The 16,260-nt window shown below is 47.5% G+C and overlaps 1 protein-coding gene across 18 annotated transcripts in view; it reads left to right on the forward strand.

The window, feature by feature from the left end:
* PROM1 (prominin 1) overlaps positions 1-16,260 on the forward strand; it is a 134,594-nt gene that overhangs the window by 12,169 nt on the left and 106,165 nt on the right. For 2 of the 18 annotated variants that reach the window (XM_059165080.1, XM_059165078.1), the window contains 3 exons: positions 3,817-3,907; positions 6,457-6,528; positions 12,493-12,631. The exons of 2 other annotated variants lie outside the window; for them this stretch is intronic. The gene's annotated coding sequence lies outside the window, so the exon portion shown is untranslated. 14 more of the 18 variants (XM_059165134.1, XM_059165105.1, XM_059165148.1 and 11 more) reach the window with 13 other exon arrangements.

Below are 16,260 nucleotides of genomic sequence, written 5' to 3' on the forward strand. Positions count from 1 at the left end.
TCACAAAACCCTTGTAATAACCGTAAAACAGGCATTATTATTCCCATGTTGTCCGAGGCAAAACGAATTCTGAGAGATCAGAGGACAGGCCAAAACCACCCGATAAGCCATACATGTAGTCTGTTTGGTTCCAAAGCCAGTTTTCCTCCCATACCGACTTCCCGTTTTCACCCAGAGCTGACCCTGCAGGGAACACGCTTGTCCCATCAAACGAGCGGCTAGAGCCTGCGCCACAGAGCAGCGGCTCCCGGGGAGCACACTTACTCTAAATGTCTTTGAAACACCACAATCAAAGTCATATTTGGCGTGGGGCGCTCTGAGGGGTGTCGAGAAAGCCGGACCCAAGTGCAAGCCGACTCAAGAAGCAGCGAAGCCAGGAAGCGCAGGATAAGCTCTTAGAAACCTCTTAATGATATCCAGACACTCACACTGAGGCCCACCACGGGTCTCCTGGCTTCAGTTTAAAATTCAGGATGGGTTGACTGAAGGGAGATGCAGAGTAGCAGGACAGTGTGTGTACTAACAAGCCATTTAATGGCTGTCTCCCAAGTGAAAATATGAAACTCCCTACAAATCACAACGTGGCTTGGACATGGTGCTGAGCTTGCGGAGAAGCATGAATCAGAGTGTCAGATCCTGGGAAGATTCTTAGAGATTTCTCTCTTGAAGGAGGAAGTGGGAGCCCAGAGGCAGGAGGTAAATCCCTAAGTCCATGCTCTGGCCCGAGGAAGGGTCAGGTCCAGCACTCTCAGCTCCCGACCCCAGGTAGCATGGAGCATTGGCCCACAGGCCCTGGGGCCGAAGAGATTTCCACCTAGTTAAAATCTGGACAGGACTTCGGAAAAACTCCCCCCTCGTGTCCTTGGCCCATTACTTCACTCAGTTTGGTTTTCTCCATAGGTCTTAACACCGTCTGAAACGATCCCTTGGCACGGCATCCACGCTTCTTCACAGCCTGACCTCTTCTACTCTTCTGGTCTAGACTCATCTCTTTATTCCTTTTCTCTAAGACCATGTTCCAGGCACATTACAATCCAGCACCACCGTATCATGAACTGAATCTGAACATACCTGGCTATGCTCGTTCCTCAGCTCAGAATGTGCTTCTTGTTCTCTAGCTGGTGAACATCTCATTCCAAAGGATTGGCACCAACAGCCCCATGGGAGCCTTTTCCTGGTCCCCTCAGGGCTGGACTCATATTTATTGTTGCCATTTTCGTAGCCATACCTATCTTGACCTCTGCCTCTGTTGGTGTATCTAGAAATCAAAATGCCCCTTATTTGTTTCCCCCATGAGATGGTGACATTTTTGAGGGCTGGACTTGGTGTTAATCATCTCTGTGTGCTTAAAGCCTAGTATAATCAGGTGCAGAGCAGAGCCCTGAAAAACTTGTTTAGTGAATGAAGGGAAATGTGTGGGTGGGCTCTGGTCCTGACCAGTATTGCACAGAGCCATGCAAGGGCCAGCACAAAATACTAGTAGGTGCCCAAAAGTTCATTAATTAAGACAAATCATACTGTAATGCAGTATTTTAAAAATTCATAGCTATGCCCCAACTCCATGGAGGAACAAAATCAACGTGTTAAGTAAAGTTGGGATCTGATCCTGAACCTTAGGACTCATTCGATCACCTTCCCCAAGTCCTCGCCTAAGCAATTTGCTCAAAGGCAGAGACTTCCAGCATACATGCAGAGTGGCTGAGTTAGCACCGTCGCCATGGGACTGGCAAGAAAGACATGGACTGGAGAGGAAAGGGAAGGCAAAGGAGATGGTAGAGGGAGCATTTTCATCAATCAGGCATTAACAGGAAGCAACTCTGGCCAATCTTAGCCAGAGAAGGAATAAACTGGAAGTGTGTCAGATGGTTCCTGGTCTGGTCAGGAGGTTGGAGAGCAGAAGCAGATCCAAGGGCAGTGCACACAGTCTGGCTAGGACGTGGCTGTTGGCACCTGTCGCCCTCCACAGCACCATCACTGCTACCCTCCCTTGGTCTGATTGGCCCTATTTGCCGCATCACATATACTCCAGAATCTAAGTCAGGGGCAGGAGTGGCCAACTGGCCAGGCCTGGGTAGGACCATCCCTTGAGTGCATGACAGGTCAATGGAAGATAATGTTTGACTTTTGTGGTGGAAGATGTTGGATTGACCCACTAGTACTCCCCACAAAAGGGTGTCTGTGTCACCCAGAAAAGGGCTTTTGAGTTGGACAACTCTACAAATAACAAATAATAAATATAGGTAAGGTTGAATTTCTTGGGAGATTGTGTAGGACTATTGAGATAGAAAACTCTGGCAAATGGAAGAATACTAAATAGGTTTTGCTTTCAAACAAGTGTTCTGGTTGTAGTGATGCATGTGGAGACCGGTAGGACACATTTGGATTGTTTTCCATGGTGGGGATGGCTATGGAGATAGTGTGACCCTCTTATACCTTCTAGTACAGATTAAGTGAAGAGCTGCCTTCTTGGGGTAGGGGTTGGGGGTTGGGATGTCAGAGCCATCCTATAACCTGTAGCCCCAATGTCTTTCTGATATCCCTTTCTCTGATTAATGCAACCAGCCTCAGACCTGTGAGATGCGAGAAAGCAAGGTAGAACCTAAAGAAGGATCACTGTCCTGCCATAAATAATCAGAGGTGCAGTGATCAGGGGGAGAGAACCAGCTCTCCCTGGAACCCTCCAGTATATAGCGTATCTCATTTAATGTTCTCAAAACCCAGAGGCACTACCGATGTTAACTCTACAGGTGAGGGGGACTGAGGCTCACAGGTGTTAGGTAATCCGGCCAAGGTGGCACATGGAGTTAGGGGCGCCAGAGCCAGACTCCAACCTAGGCGATCTGTTCCACAGTGTGTGATCCCAGAATCTGTGTTACTCTCCGGGCCACAACCAAGAGGGAGCTGGCCCTTGTTTATTAAACTTCCCAGGCATTTGCCATTGTCCTTCCGTAAGAACCAATGTGATGAATTTAGCCAAGACGAGACAGATCACTCTCCTTGCCTGTTGACTGGTCTTCCACCCCGCGTTCAACTCAGCCCTTCGGCCTCACCCGCGGCAACCATGCTGACCTCACCGCAGCTCAAGGACAGACCCCAGTTCCACTTCCTATTTCTCCCAGCCATTGATTGCCTTGGTTGTTTCTTTCTTTTTTTTCTTTCTTTCTTTTTTTTTTTTAAAACCTTTTTGTAGTGGAAAATTTCAAACTGGTATGAAATAGAACCCCTGATACCTATTACTCGGCTTCAGTAATTTTACTGACTTAAATTTTACTTCGGTGCATGCTTACAATGTTCATTAGTATTCCTTGCGTCTATAGGGCTCCTTACCAGGGGATTTTTTTTTCCTTAGGATTCAACTTTAATTTTTCCTCTTTTTGGTTGTATGCATTTTAGCACTTTTACCGTTAGGTGGCTTCTGAAACATTCTGCAGAATGATGTGCATACGAATGGTTGTTTTTTTCTGCAAGTTGGTAATTCTTTTGTCCCAGTTCAGCTCTAGAAACCCCTAACCTTGGCTCAGTTTTTCCACGGCCCTGCTTTTCCAGGTTTATCAGCGTTGCTTTTTTGGAATCCAACAGATCCAGAATTGTGTTGTTCATTCCTTTTACAGTTTCTTGTAAAATTATTTCCCTACCCGCACTGTTACTTTGCCATTTAATAGAGCAGAACAGCGCAACGACCATATACAACCAGCCAGGTCCACGCTAAGAGCTTCTCACTGGGGTAGGGCTGAAGTCACCTCTGTGTCCCCAAGTTCCAAGGACAGATCTTGACTGACACAGACTAATGCTCATTAAAAGCTCGCTTACTTCCAGTCCTAGGTCTGAAGGCTGCCCTCTGAATTCTTGCGTTGGAGCTCACTGCACGGAGGCAGAAGTCGGGACTGTGAAAGGAATCATCCCACCTGTAAGCATTTGTCAGCGTCTGTTTTCCCTCCTATACTGTACACTTGGTGGGGGCAGGGCCCGTCTGCCACTACGTGCCTACCACCTAGAGCCATCCTGATACGTAACAAATGGGCAACAGACTTTTGTTTGATTTGCTTGGATAATACCTACTTCCTACAATTACCTTAAATAGTAAATGAGATATTTAGAGTAACGGTTACCCTGGTAAATGGTAATTTTTATTCTTATTATGAAACCAACAAAGTACTGCCCCAGGTGTTGAGCCTGTTTCCTTCTCTGGAAAATGGGAGTAACAGTGCTCCTTTAGGAGGGTTAATCAAATAAGGGAATGTATGGAAAGTACGTTGCTCTGTGCTTGACAGATAGCAGATAGCTAATCAACGCCAGCCACAAGGACACAAACCAGACCTACTTTTCCTACCTTGCAGCACCGTCTCACTCCTGCTTACATTTATTTGCCTCCTTATGAGGTTCGAGCTTCACCTTATTCCCCTGTTTTTCTCTAGGATCTGCTGAGGTCCTGGAATATGCCAGGCCCTTTCTCATTAGGTCTTGGGAAATATTAACAATCCTATTCTTTTTTTTCTTTTTTTTCCTTGAATGCTTCTCTGCTCAAAAGTTCTAAGAAAACTGTCGAGTTTCTTCAGGGGCTATAGGTTATACTCAGAACAAGCACCAAGCACCCAACACCCAGCACCCAGCACAGGACATTGTGAATATCTCCAGGAGGCATAAAAATAGGCAATTTACTTTCCTGATATAACTCAGTTTGCAATTCTCTCATTGGGGGTGATGTGGAGTCAATGTGAGGGCTGGCTCCCCAGGGCCAGGTACCCAACATGATGGGTCAAGTGGTTTGGGTGATGTATATGTTTCAGTTTATATCCAAAATTCTTAGCATTTGCCAAATCTGATACCAGGAAGTCCCTCTTTAAATATATCTGATAAAATCTTCCCAAAATCAATAGTTTTTCCCCTGCTTTAAAAACAAACAAACAAACAAACAAACAAACAAACAAACTCCAGGTTTTGAATCTTTTTGGTGGTCACAACTGGGAGGTGGACTGTTACATCTATCCAGTGGTTAGAAGTCAGAGGTGCTGTTGAGCACCCTGAATGCCCAGGACCACCCGAGACAAAGAATTAGCCAGCTCAAAATGTCAAGAGTGTCCAATTTAAAAATACAAAAACAAAACCAAAAAGAAAACAAAACAAAACAAAACAAAAAAAACCACACCATGATCTAGAATAATTTTGTCACTTTGTAAGTTTTTCCTCCTTCCATAATGAAAACGACTCTGGAACTCTCTCCCAGGTTTCACCCAGGTTATTGGAAGGAATTAGCCCATCTCTGAGCACAGTTCCTGCACACATACTTCACCAAACTCGTCCTTCCTCGGCATGCCCCCATCTTTCATGGGGGAGGTGTCCACTTGAATGCGGAGAATGGAGCCGAGAACCACATTTATACATATGGTCTAAAACACCACGTTCCTTGTCTTTAAGAACCTTAAACTTAAGAAACAAATCATCCTGGATTCACAGCTTTTTTTTCTCAAAGATTTTATTTATTTATTTGACAGAGAGAGCTCACAAGTAGACAGAGAGAGAAGGGAAGCAGGCTCCCTGCTGGGCAGAGAGCCCAATGTGGGGTTTGATCCCAGGACCCTGGGATCATCACCTGAGCTGAAAGCAGAGGCTTCAACCCACTGAGCCACCTGGGCTTCCCTGGGTTTGCAGCATTTAAAAAGAGTTTATTGTGATCTAACTTTTTGAAAGCTTTCCCTTTGTCCTTAGCAGTGGCACTTGGGTCGAAGATTGCTCTAAATGGGGCTGTTGCAGGGAGGCTTTGGGGGAGAAGTTGGCAGGAACTTTGGGGTGCCGCTTACAGCATCTTTGTCCCAGTGAATGGGCTGTTGTTATACTATTAGAATCTATACAATGGTTTAGAATTTCACCTTTCCAGCATTTATTGAAGTTTTCATTAACAAAATTAACTCATGTTAAAATTTGCTATTTGTCTCCCTAGAAGTCAATAAGCTCCATTAGGGTTTCCAAATTATAATGTTCAAGGAATGAAAAATATTGCATGTAAATATATAGGGGACACATGTCAAAGGTTTTACTCAGTTCAGTAATTAATGAGAGAACCAGTAAGATGTTGGGACCTGTTCAGAGGACACTTTGAAAAGCAGACATTTATATACACAATTGGGAATGCCAAAATGATTATTTGCCAGCAGTTGCAAAGCCTGTCACCAGCCTATAGGGTACTAAAATGTTGTGTTTGGGGTCATCTTTTCTACAGGGTAGAAATGAAATTATCTTTCATGGAGAACATTCATTTGCATTGTCATCGGTGTTCTACAATTTCATTTCTATCCTCACAGACTTGTGATACAGCCTAGTTGATAGAAACAAGACAGGTACATGCCTCTATAGAATCCAGTAATTCCCTGAGGGTCCCTTAGACATGCCCCTCCCTCTGAAAAAAAACGCCAGTCTTCTCCTTTGCTCATTTCCAAGTGTTGGACACTTTTTCTACAGGGCAGAGATCAGAATATGTGCCGAATCTGTTTTTTCTGACTTGGATCCTTGCAAATCCCTGGGGCATAATTTGTAAGTATCTGTGGGAAGCGGATTTAACTCGCGGTTCCAACAGCCCCACACTCCTAATCTATGAGATTGGAAATAAAAAGAGGGGTGGGGGCTGAGGGTGAGAGAGAGTTTGGCAAAGAAATAGAAAAAGCAGATATAAGAGTTGACATTTGTCGCTAACTCTGTGCCAGGCATGTTGCATACGCTGGCTCATTTATGCTTTGCACAACCTCTATTTTGTGGGTGAGGACACTGAAGTTACATAGGTTAAGTAGCTTATTCAAGGGTATATAGCGAATATGAGTATGGATTTGATGGCTTTCACGCTTTGTGTTCCCTATAAGGGAGTGAGCTCTGGGAGGGCGAGGGCTTACCCCTTTGTTTTATTCTCTGCTGTTTCGCTGCTCAGTCTGGCCCACAGAAGGTGCTCAGTCAATACCTGTGGACTGTGCGGCTAAGCAATGTAGGAAAGAATGAATGAGTGAGTGAGTGAATGAATGAATGAATGAGCAGAGCAAGGACTGTCTTCCCATCTGCTCAAGTCCCACATCCCATGCCTCCCCCACCGTACAACAACAGATCACTGTTCCTTCTTCATCCTGTGGAATAAGTAGCTAAATGGAACTAGAACTCTTTATATCGTATTTCATAGTTTTTATTTTATTTCATGTTTTCCGGTTTTACTGAGAAATTTTTTTTTTTTTCCCTGTGATGAGAACTTTTAAGGTCTATTTGCTTGGTGACTTTCAAATACACAATAGAGTATTGTTAACTAGAGCCACCATTCTGCACATCACATCCTCTGGACTTATTTATCTTACAAGTGAAAGATTGTGCCCTTTGACCACCTTCACCCTCTTCCCCCCACACGCAGCCCCCGCCCCTGGCCACCGCAAATCTGACCTCTGTTTCTATGAATTGGTTTTACTAGATTCCACATGTAAGTGAGATCATACAGAATTTGTTTTTCTCTTCTCTGACTTATTTCGCTTGGCATAATGCCCTCAACGTTGGAGGGGGCTATAATTTAACATTTTAGTTGCTCTGGACAAAGTGAGTGTTTTAATTAGCAGATAGTTTATTGTGCCTAAAATACATATCTGATTATAGCTTAAGTAGCAGACAGAGTATGAAACAAAGGAGAATTCTTTTAAAAAAAAAAAAGTCTTACGATGAGGAAAATAGGCAAGGGGTAAATAAGAGGAAAGACAGTGCTGGAGGAAAGTTTTCTTGTTTTCCCCTAAGTGTATTCTGGGTCAGAGTAACTGGACTCTTTAGCTCCTGACCTCTGTAGTAGGGGCTGCATCAATATTACTGAATGGATGACTAACAGATGGCTAATACATGCTTTCAGATACTGAGAAGAGGATAAGTGCAAATTCTTAGAAGGAAGTAATAATGGCAATCATTCCCAGAGGGGTAAAACACTTCTTAGTGGAATCGTAATAAGTTTCAATATCGTATATATTGCAAGTTCCTGGGTGAGCCTTTTAGGAGATACAATTTAAAAACCGATGACTATAGAACTAGAAATTGTGGAACTTTTCTGCCTCCCTCCCTCCCTAGTCTCAGCCCAAACATTTAGGGGAAAGAACCTCACCCTCCTTGAGAAAATGAGATCAAGTATCCTAACGCTTTATAACTCCCTTTCCTTCTGCTGCTCTCATTTTTCCCCACGCAGTCACCAAAGGCAAATTAGGAAGCCCCATTTGAGTTCGTGCATATTAAAAATGATGTCAGAAGGAAAGGAGCAGATGAAAGCCAGCCCTAGAGATGAAGCATTTATTTGAAACTGTTACTAGAAGGCAGATCCAGCACATAAAATATAAAACCACCCTGCGCCAGCCTCCAGTAAGTGTGATGGGGTTTTCCAACTTCCCAGGTTCGGAATCCAGGCGCGGAGGTACTGGCCTTGGCCCTGGTCTGGCCCCTGCTCTGTCTTTCTTCCTCTTTGCCCAAACTGGTTTGAAATTTTTTTCCTCCACCTTTGGAATTACTACACAGTGGGCTTGATGAATGAGTTACAAATCTTACCCGACGGTTGTTGAACTACAAGGAACATGTTTTTTTGGCTTCTGGTTAGTAAACATCAGCAAAGCGATGTGTGGTTTCTAAGCCCAGAGGCAAGGGGAGAAAAGGCAAAAAGAATAGGAAAGCATGAGGTGAAACATTTATAGGCGAACCCTGGCTTACATGAAGCCTTTTCCTTGAAAACTAGTGGAATTTCGGTTTGGAACAAATCCTCTCTCTCCCCGCCCCTTGCTTAACTTCTCCCTCTCTCCTGAGCTGTCTCTTACACAAATTTCAGACTTAAGAAGGCAGGGCAGCCCATGCTGAGATGATACAAATGTGATTTCCTAAAGGGTCACATGTTGCCATGTTTGTTGGTCATACAAGCACATATTTTGGTGGGGAGTTGGGGGGGGCTAGTTATTCATGGTGGAAAATGTCAGGTTAATTAGAATAATATATTCACTCACCTATTTTGTTTTAGTCTTAGTGATTCAGAAAAGACTATCCAAAGTCCTTCATAAGGAACGGCTTGTCAAAGATTGAGGATTGTTGAATGATCCAGTGTTGTATACTCTGACAATGATTAATCTCAACACTTTATTTCTAATGCTCCATCACCCTGATAATTTCTGTGGAAACTTCAGTTACTTACCCCAGTCCTGCTGTCATTTCCCCCTTATTATGGTTCACTATTTAAACCAGCACTATCTAATAGACCTTCCTGTGTTGATGACAATATCCCATATCTGCAGGATCCAAAATGGTAGCCTCTAAGCCATATCCAGTCCCTGAGCCAGGCTATTGGATTTATGGACATGTGAAGCCCATGGGGGTTACAGGACTTACCAGGGACCACACTGGCAGTTAGTGACAGCATTTGAATGAATCTCCCTGCTCTCCCTAGGATGTCGGGCTGCCTCGTATTTAGATTTCATTTGGGCAGGAAAAATGAGGAGTGATTTCAGAAAGGAGACCTAAGTTTTGCACCTGATGACTAAATGGATATATAGGAATAATATTACATCCTCCAGTCGCATGTAACAGATGACAGAGGAATTCAGTTGTGCTAGATAGCAGGACGGTAGCATTAGAACTCCAAGCTGAATTGAACAAAATAAATCATTAAGTCCTATGTTGCTGTCTGCCTAAGGCTGCTTAGAACAGATCTTAATATTGCGTTCTGTTTATTATTCACTCATTCACTTATTGAACGCCTCCAATGGTCCACATAGAGTTGGTGATGGAGGGAGGGAGGCATATGAAAATGGATAAAAACAGTTGAAGCATTCGGTGCCTACAGGAAGACAGATGGCCAATCATTTCAATGTGATGCTGGAGTGCCACACGACATTGTCAATCAGGGGGTGCAGGATAGAGGGTTTTATGTTATCTCTCGGTACTCTGGTGTGCTTGGGCAATAATGGGCTCTGGAGCCAGATCTGGGTTCAAATTTAGCACTTTGCTTACTACCTCTGGGACCTCAGGCAAAAGACTGAACATGTTTTTAGCCTTATCTTTAAGATGGAGATCGTATGCTGTCTTTGTTGCTAAGATAACACAAAATCATGCACTTAAAGCTCTGGGCATAGTGCCTCATTCAGAGGAAGCATTCACTGAGTGTTAGTGCTCACTCCTACTACTGTTGTCATTGTTATTTTTATTATTATTACTAACAGTAAACAAGAGCCCTGGGAGGCATAACTGTCTTTACTTTGCAGACAAAAAAACGGGCTCAAGGAAGCTAAGGAGCCAAAGTCACAGTGATAAAAAGGGACAGGGTCAACATCTGATGCAAGTTGACTTGACTGCTATTAGGAGGGAAGGAGTACCCTCTCCAGAGTCCTCAGACGGCTGCCTTGGAGAAGTGCTGGGGACCTCTGCCAGTGCAGAAGCAGAGGCCCCTGACCAGCAGGGGCTTCAGGGTGGAAACATCAGGCCTGATTATACGACCACCTAAATTTGCGGTGCCTCTAGTGCCCTTTTCAGAAGTTTCCTGACCTGGCATTTATTGTCCTAGAAGTAGGCACATACAAGATCAATTTAAACTTTAAACAATGCTCCTTCCAGCACAGGTTTTATGCTAGATTCTGGGGTTAGTGAGAACCTTGGTGGAAATTGTCCTGTCCAACAGTCCAACCCATCCACCTGTCCATCCATCCCTCCGCATCACAAACGTGAACCGTCAACCGAGTGCTAGACGCCATCCTGGCAGTGCTCTTCTTCTGTAAGTCTCACGTTTTCCACAGACAGTATTCTCCATTCAAAACTGGAAGTGGTGAGCCAGGCGCAAGGGGCACACTGGTGAATGCAGTTAGGTTAGGAGACAGAGTGAGTACTTATGGATGGTGTCCACCGTCTCAGCTTGGCAGCTTGGCAGAGAGGTGAAGATGGGATGACAGGGGACTCTCGGCCCACATCTGAACCAAATAATTAAAGTGCGTTGTGCTCCGGTCTACAGTGGATGCCTGTACCTATACGTGGGGGCAAGGACTGATTTCTGTAAGTTTTACAGCTCCGGCCACGAGCATCGTGATTGGTACATAATATACAAAGGAACCAAATTATTTGGGTTTGGTTTTGTTTGGGTGAATTAGAAAAGAATAAGTCATTTGGGACCCGGCAATAGAAGCTCTAAAGCAGCTGGGGCGAGGGGCGGGGGGTGGTGGGGTGGGGTGGGGTCACGAAAGCCTGTCTGGGTTGGAACCAGCGAGAGGAGGAGTTTTTAGAAGGGGAATGGCATTCCAAGTAGAGAGCTCTCCTAGGTGAGGGAGACGCGGGTGCTGTAAGAAGGGCGTGCTGGGTGAGCCGGACTCCCGCCTCAGGAAATACATGCAGCCCAGGCCAGGTGGGTACCTCCGGGCCGGGAAGCTGCCTCGCGGGTCCAGTCGGGAGCGCATCCAGAACCCCCGGCTTAGCTTTCTTTAAAATACAGACCAAGTGCTGGGCAGGCATCTGGCCGCGCGCTCAGCTCTCCGGCTGGGGGTGAGTTGACTTAAGTAGCATTGCCATTCCGGAGGCTCCGTTTGCAAGTCCCCGCCCGGGAGCAGGGGAGGCCGCAACAGGTCCCCGCGGGCACCCCGGGCAGGCCTCGCTCGCGCCTCCAGGGCCGGCGCCTTTCCCGGCCCGGCGCGTCCCGCGGGGCTGGACCGCCCGCGGGGCTGCAGGGCCGCCTCTCTGGAAGCCGTCCCGGTGGTCCCCGAAGCGGCTCATAAATCATTCATGAGCCGGACGAGTTGGGCTAACGCCGTTGCAAGGGGAGGGCGGGCGGCAGCGGGGCCCGAAACTGGAGCTGGACCCGGCGCGCGGTGAGTAGAGGCGTCCTCATCCCGGAGCCTGGGGGCGTCAGCGGAGGCTGCGGGGGCCTGAGCAGAAGGCTGGGGGCGACAAATCGGGAACGGAGGGGCTCGCTCAGTGCCGCTCTCCTCCCAGCCCTCCACGCCCAGTCCCCTGGCCCCGGGGCAGGTAGTACGAGCCCTGAGAGCTGCCTGGGAGCCGGGGGACTGCAAAGTGGGCGAGGTGGTCCGGGCGCCCCGCCAGCCGGAGTTCCAGACAGAGCGCGGACGCGCGCAAACTTTGCCGGCTCCCTGGTGTCTCCGCGGTGGGTCTTTTTTCCAGCCACAAGAGGGGAATCGGTGGCTGTGGCTCGCCAGGTACCAGGACACAAGCAAGCGGGACCGGGACCCCCGAAGCCGCGGGCTCACTCTCTGAGAGGGGGAGACTCGTCAGGGGCTTGAGAACTGTTCTGCGAGGAGGGGAGTGCTGGGGGTGCCCTGAGGGCACGAGTCACTGAGCCTGCCCTGCCGGGGATGTAAAGGGGTCACCTCTCCCTGGTTTTCCAAACGGAGTACGCGGTGCAATAGACCATAGCAGGAGGGGGGTCCGGGGGGAGCCACTGGAGGCAGTGTCCCCACGTCTATAGGAGAGCGCACGCATCCCTGGTTTGACGCAGCCCCCACCCCCTTGTGTGCACAGTTAGGGGACCTACGGTAATTGCCGGGTGGAGAGCTGAGTGCCCTGGACGCACCTCGCCAGTTCGGCGCCGTCTGGGACAACAAAGGGAAGCGTGGACAGAGGAAGAAGCTTCGAGGTGCGAGAGAGGCGGGGGCCCAAGGTCAGTTTCCCTGAAAGCCCGTTCCGAGACGGGGAGGGGATTCGAGGGGGTGGCACACCGCTCCGGTTCCCCCTCTCCCTGGCGCCCCCGATGCAGCCTCCGGGGGCTGTGGCGGGGATCCCGCGCGGCCGTACGGGGCAGCCAAGTTACTCCGGCAACCCCCTCCCCCAGGCGGCGGCGGATTCCTCGAGTCTCCTCGCTTCCCGCGCCCGCCCAGCCGCCCATTCTTTTGTGTCCCGCAGCCCGGGAGAGCCTCCTGCCGAGGAGGGGGAGAGGGCAGGAAGGAGCCCGGCCTGGCGGTGGGTGGGAGGGAAAGGCTGAGGAAAGCCGGCGCCCCAAGCTTCCTGCAGCAACAGGTTGAGCCTTAACCCCAGGCGGCTGCTGACCTCTCTCCCGCCCAAGCTCTGATCCAGAAAGGTTTTCCACGGTGCCTGTGGGCAGCGGCTGACCTTCGTTAAGACACACAGGTGAATGATGGGAGGGGGTGGGGGGTCGTCCTTGAACGCCCCACTGGAGACTCAAACATCTGCCATTGTATGCTGGGTTGAACCTTACCCGGCTGCTGGGTTTTTTTGTGGCTCAAAAACGAGTATGGGAATCGCCGTGGATTCACACTGTGTGTGAAGTTACTACTTTTTCTTTCTTCCTTTTTTTGTGAGTGTCCTCTGGAGCTGTTCTGTCAAGGTGAGCCCAGGGCCATGGTGGAGCATGGAGGACTGATGCTGGCAGTGGCAGGCGGTTCAGGCCCTTTATTGACGGCCAGCTGGCTGCCTGGTGCTGTATCTACTCCTGTCTAACCCTCCAGCCTTATTCAAAACCCCACTTCACAGACAAGCACAGGAAAGCAGGGAGAATATAAGCCACTGCTCAAGTCACTGGACAAATGAGTGGAACAGGAAACTCCTGCCCTGTCTCAAACGTGTGGCCTCTTGTCACTTCAGCAACGTTCTTTAGTTTTGTTTTGCTTCCTTGATATGTCCCCATAATTTTTTTTTAATGAACTTCCTTATGATTTCCATATGGGACTATTCTGTGCATTCCAGCACAGTAAACAAGTGCATCAAAGGACAGGTCAAAGGAATAAGACTTTAAACCAAGTATTATTTTATTGGCATTGTTTAAAATATGAAGGATAAAGGTTTTGCAGGGGACCAAGAGCTATTTCAGATTTGTTAAGGGTCAGGATGGTTTGTTACAAATGATAGAAGCCAACTCTGGGTAATTTTAGCAGAAAAAGGCCTGGGTATTAGGTAGTGACAGGAAGACTGGCCAGCTAGGCTCAGGAGCTCATGCAGGACATACAACAGGACCCTCAACTGGTGTGTGGCCACGGCTGCCACCGCAAGACTCTGGCTATGGCTGCTGGCACTGTGCCATCACTGCTAGACTGAGTTAGAGACTGCCTCTGATTGAGTGTGCCCCTCATTGACAAGCCGAGGAATAGGCATCCGCTTGGTGGGTTTGAGGCACCCCCCAGACCACAGTTTGGGCACCTTGGCTGTCCTCACAATAAAAACAGGAGTTCTGCCTACAAGACTCACAAAGGTAGGCTCAGAAGTTGAGCAGTCCATTCCCCCACCCCCGAAATCGCAGCTGACAAACATTCAATACAAAGATCCTTCTGAAAGAAGGAGAAATGAAGCTAGATGGTCACCATATTTGCTTTCAAACTGTGGAAGTGCCATTTTCTGGAATCAAGCTCAGAATCATGTGAAGTATTTGCTCAAAATTCACATTCTCGGGCCACCTTCCAAGCTTGAATTCAACGCATTTGGAATGGAAACCAGGAACCGGTACCCCATAAGTCAGAAAAATGGTGAGATCGCCTTTATTGATTAGTCTGGTGCCTGTGTGAGGAGTAGCCCCTGAGGAAGCAGTTCCCAAAGCCCTGCAAAGTTGGGGGTCCCAGCAGAAGGCATGGCCCCAGAATGGTAGACCAGTAGCTCTGCCATGGGCAAAGCCAGTAAAGATACAGTCTGCTGCCTATATCGTGGGAATAGCTACAAACACTCCAACATCTCCCTTCCAGAGGCTTGGAATAAATGTTCCAAGCTAATAAATGTTCCATACAATTTTGAAATGGGTAGAAAGGATTATTTCAGGTCAATTCTCTCTCTACCCCTCACTGTTTTATTTCAGCAACCCTTTATCAAGTGCCTACTGTGTGCCTGGCTCTGGCAGGCACAGAGATGAGCAAGTCAGAGACCATTCCACAGCAGCTGGGATCGATCAGTTTAATGCACTATAAGAAGGGCATTTGGGGCAGTCTTCCTTGCATCTGTTGTCTTGCAGTTGCATTTGAGAAACCAAAGATGTCTTTGCAAAGTGGCCTGAATAAGCTAGGTGAGTGAGTACTCGGGGCCAGTGCTGGTTCTCAAACTTCAGTTGTCTTGAGAATCAATCACCTGGGAAGAGTGTTAAAAATGCAGATTAATGGGCCCGGTCCCCAGAAATTAGGTCTGATAACCAGCATTTTAAATAAATATGCATTGGGGCGCCTGGGTGGCTCAGTGGGTTAAGCCTCTGCCTTCGGCTCAGGTCATGATCTCAGGGTCCTGGGATCGAGTCCCGCATCGGGCTCTCTGCTCAGCAGGGAGCCTGCTTCCTCCTCTCTCTCTCTCTGCCTGCCTCTCTGCCTACTTGTGATCTCTCTCTGTCAAATAAATAAATAAAATCTTAAAATAAATAAATAAATAAATAAATAAATATGCATTTTATGCCAATGCAGCTCCTGGTCCTAGAGAACTGGCTTGTGTTTTATGCTGGCAGTCCCAGGAGCTGCCCCAGCTGCTCTTGCTACCCAGTGAGGTTAACAGGTGAGGTTCCACAACCTCTCTTCTGCCTTGACTTGTATTATCTAGTGTTTCCTAAGTAGTGAGATTTTAGTATTAACATTTACTTCTAAATGTGAGAGGGACCGACACTTTGGAGCAAGAAGTGAAGAAATCTGGACACGTAGCTCTAGGTGCTGCCTAGCTTAATTGGCACTTCCAGCTTCGCAGCAGTGAGTGGGGCTGCATTTCACTTGGGATTTGCCTTCCCCTGCTTTTTCCCAGAGAGAGTTTGAAACTGTTTATTCATAGCTCTTCACAGGCCTCTTGCCATCTCTCTCCTGCTGTGCTTCTCCTCATCCCTGGCTGAGGTGTGGTGGCATTACCAGGAAGTTAGCCTTTCTTAGCAGCTGAGCCTTTAATCCTTCCAGCTGCTGTGCTCCCTGCCTGTGCTTTAGCAGGAAACAAGATGAGGGCATGTAATGTGTGTATGTGTTGTATTTTATATGATATTTATATGAGTGTGTGTGTTGTACGTATATATGTTTTGCATATGTGTGGAGTGTGTCAGTGTGTGTGGTATGTATATGTGTGGTATGTATACATGCAGTGTATCAGTGTGTAGTGTATATGTCTGATAGTGTGTGTTATATGTATGTTTGTTGTGTTTTGTGTGGTGTATGTATGTGTAGTGTGTATGGTGTATGTTAATGTGTTGGTGTATATGTGGTGTGTGCTAGTGTGTGTGGTGTGTGCTTGGTGAGTGCTAGTGTGTGTGGTGTGTGCTAGGGTGTTTAGCGTGTGTGGCATGTGCCAGTGTGTGTATGTGTGGTGTGTGTCAGTGTGTGGTGTATGTGT

The sequence above is a fragment of the Mustela lutreola genome, chromosome 1 (assembly GCF_030435805.1).
Source record: "Mustela lutreola isolate mMusLut2 chromosome 1, mMusLut2.pri, whole genome shotgun sequence".
Taxonomy (NCBI): Eukaryota; Metazoa; Chordata; class Mammalia; order Carnivora; family Mustelidae; genus Mustela; species Mustela lutreola.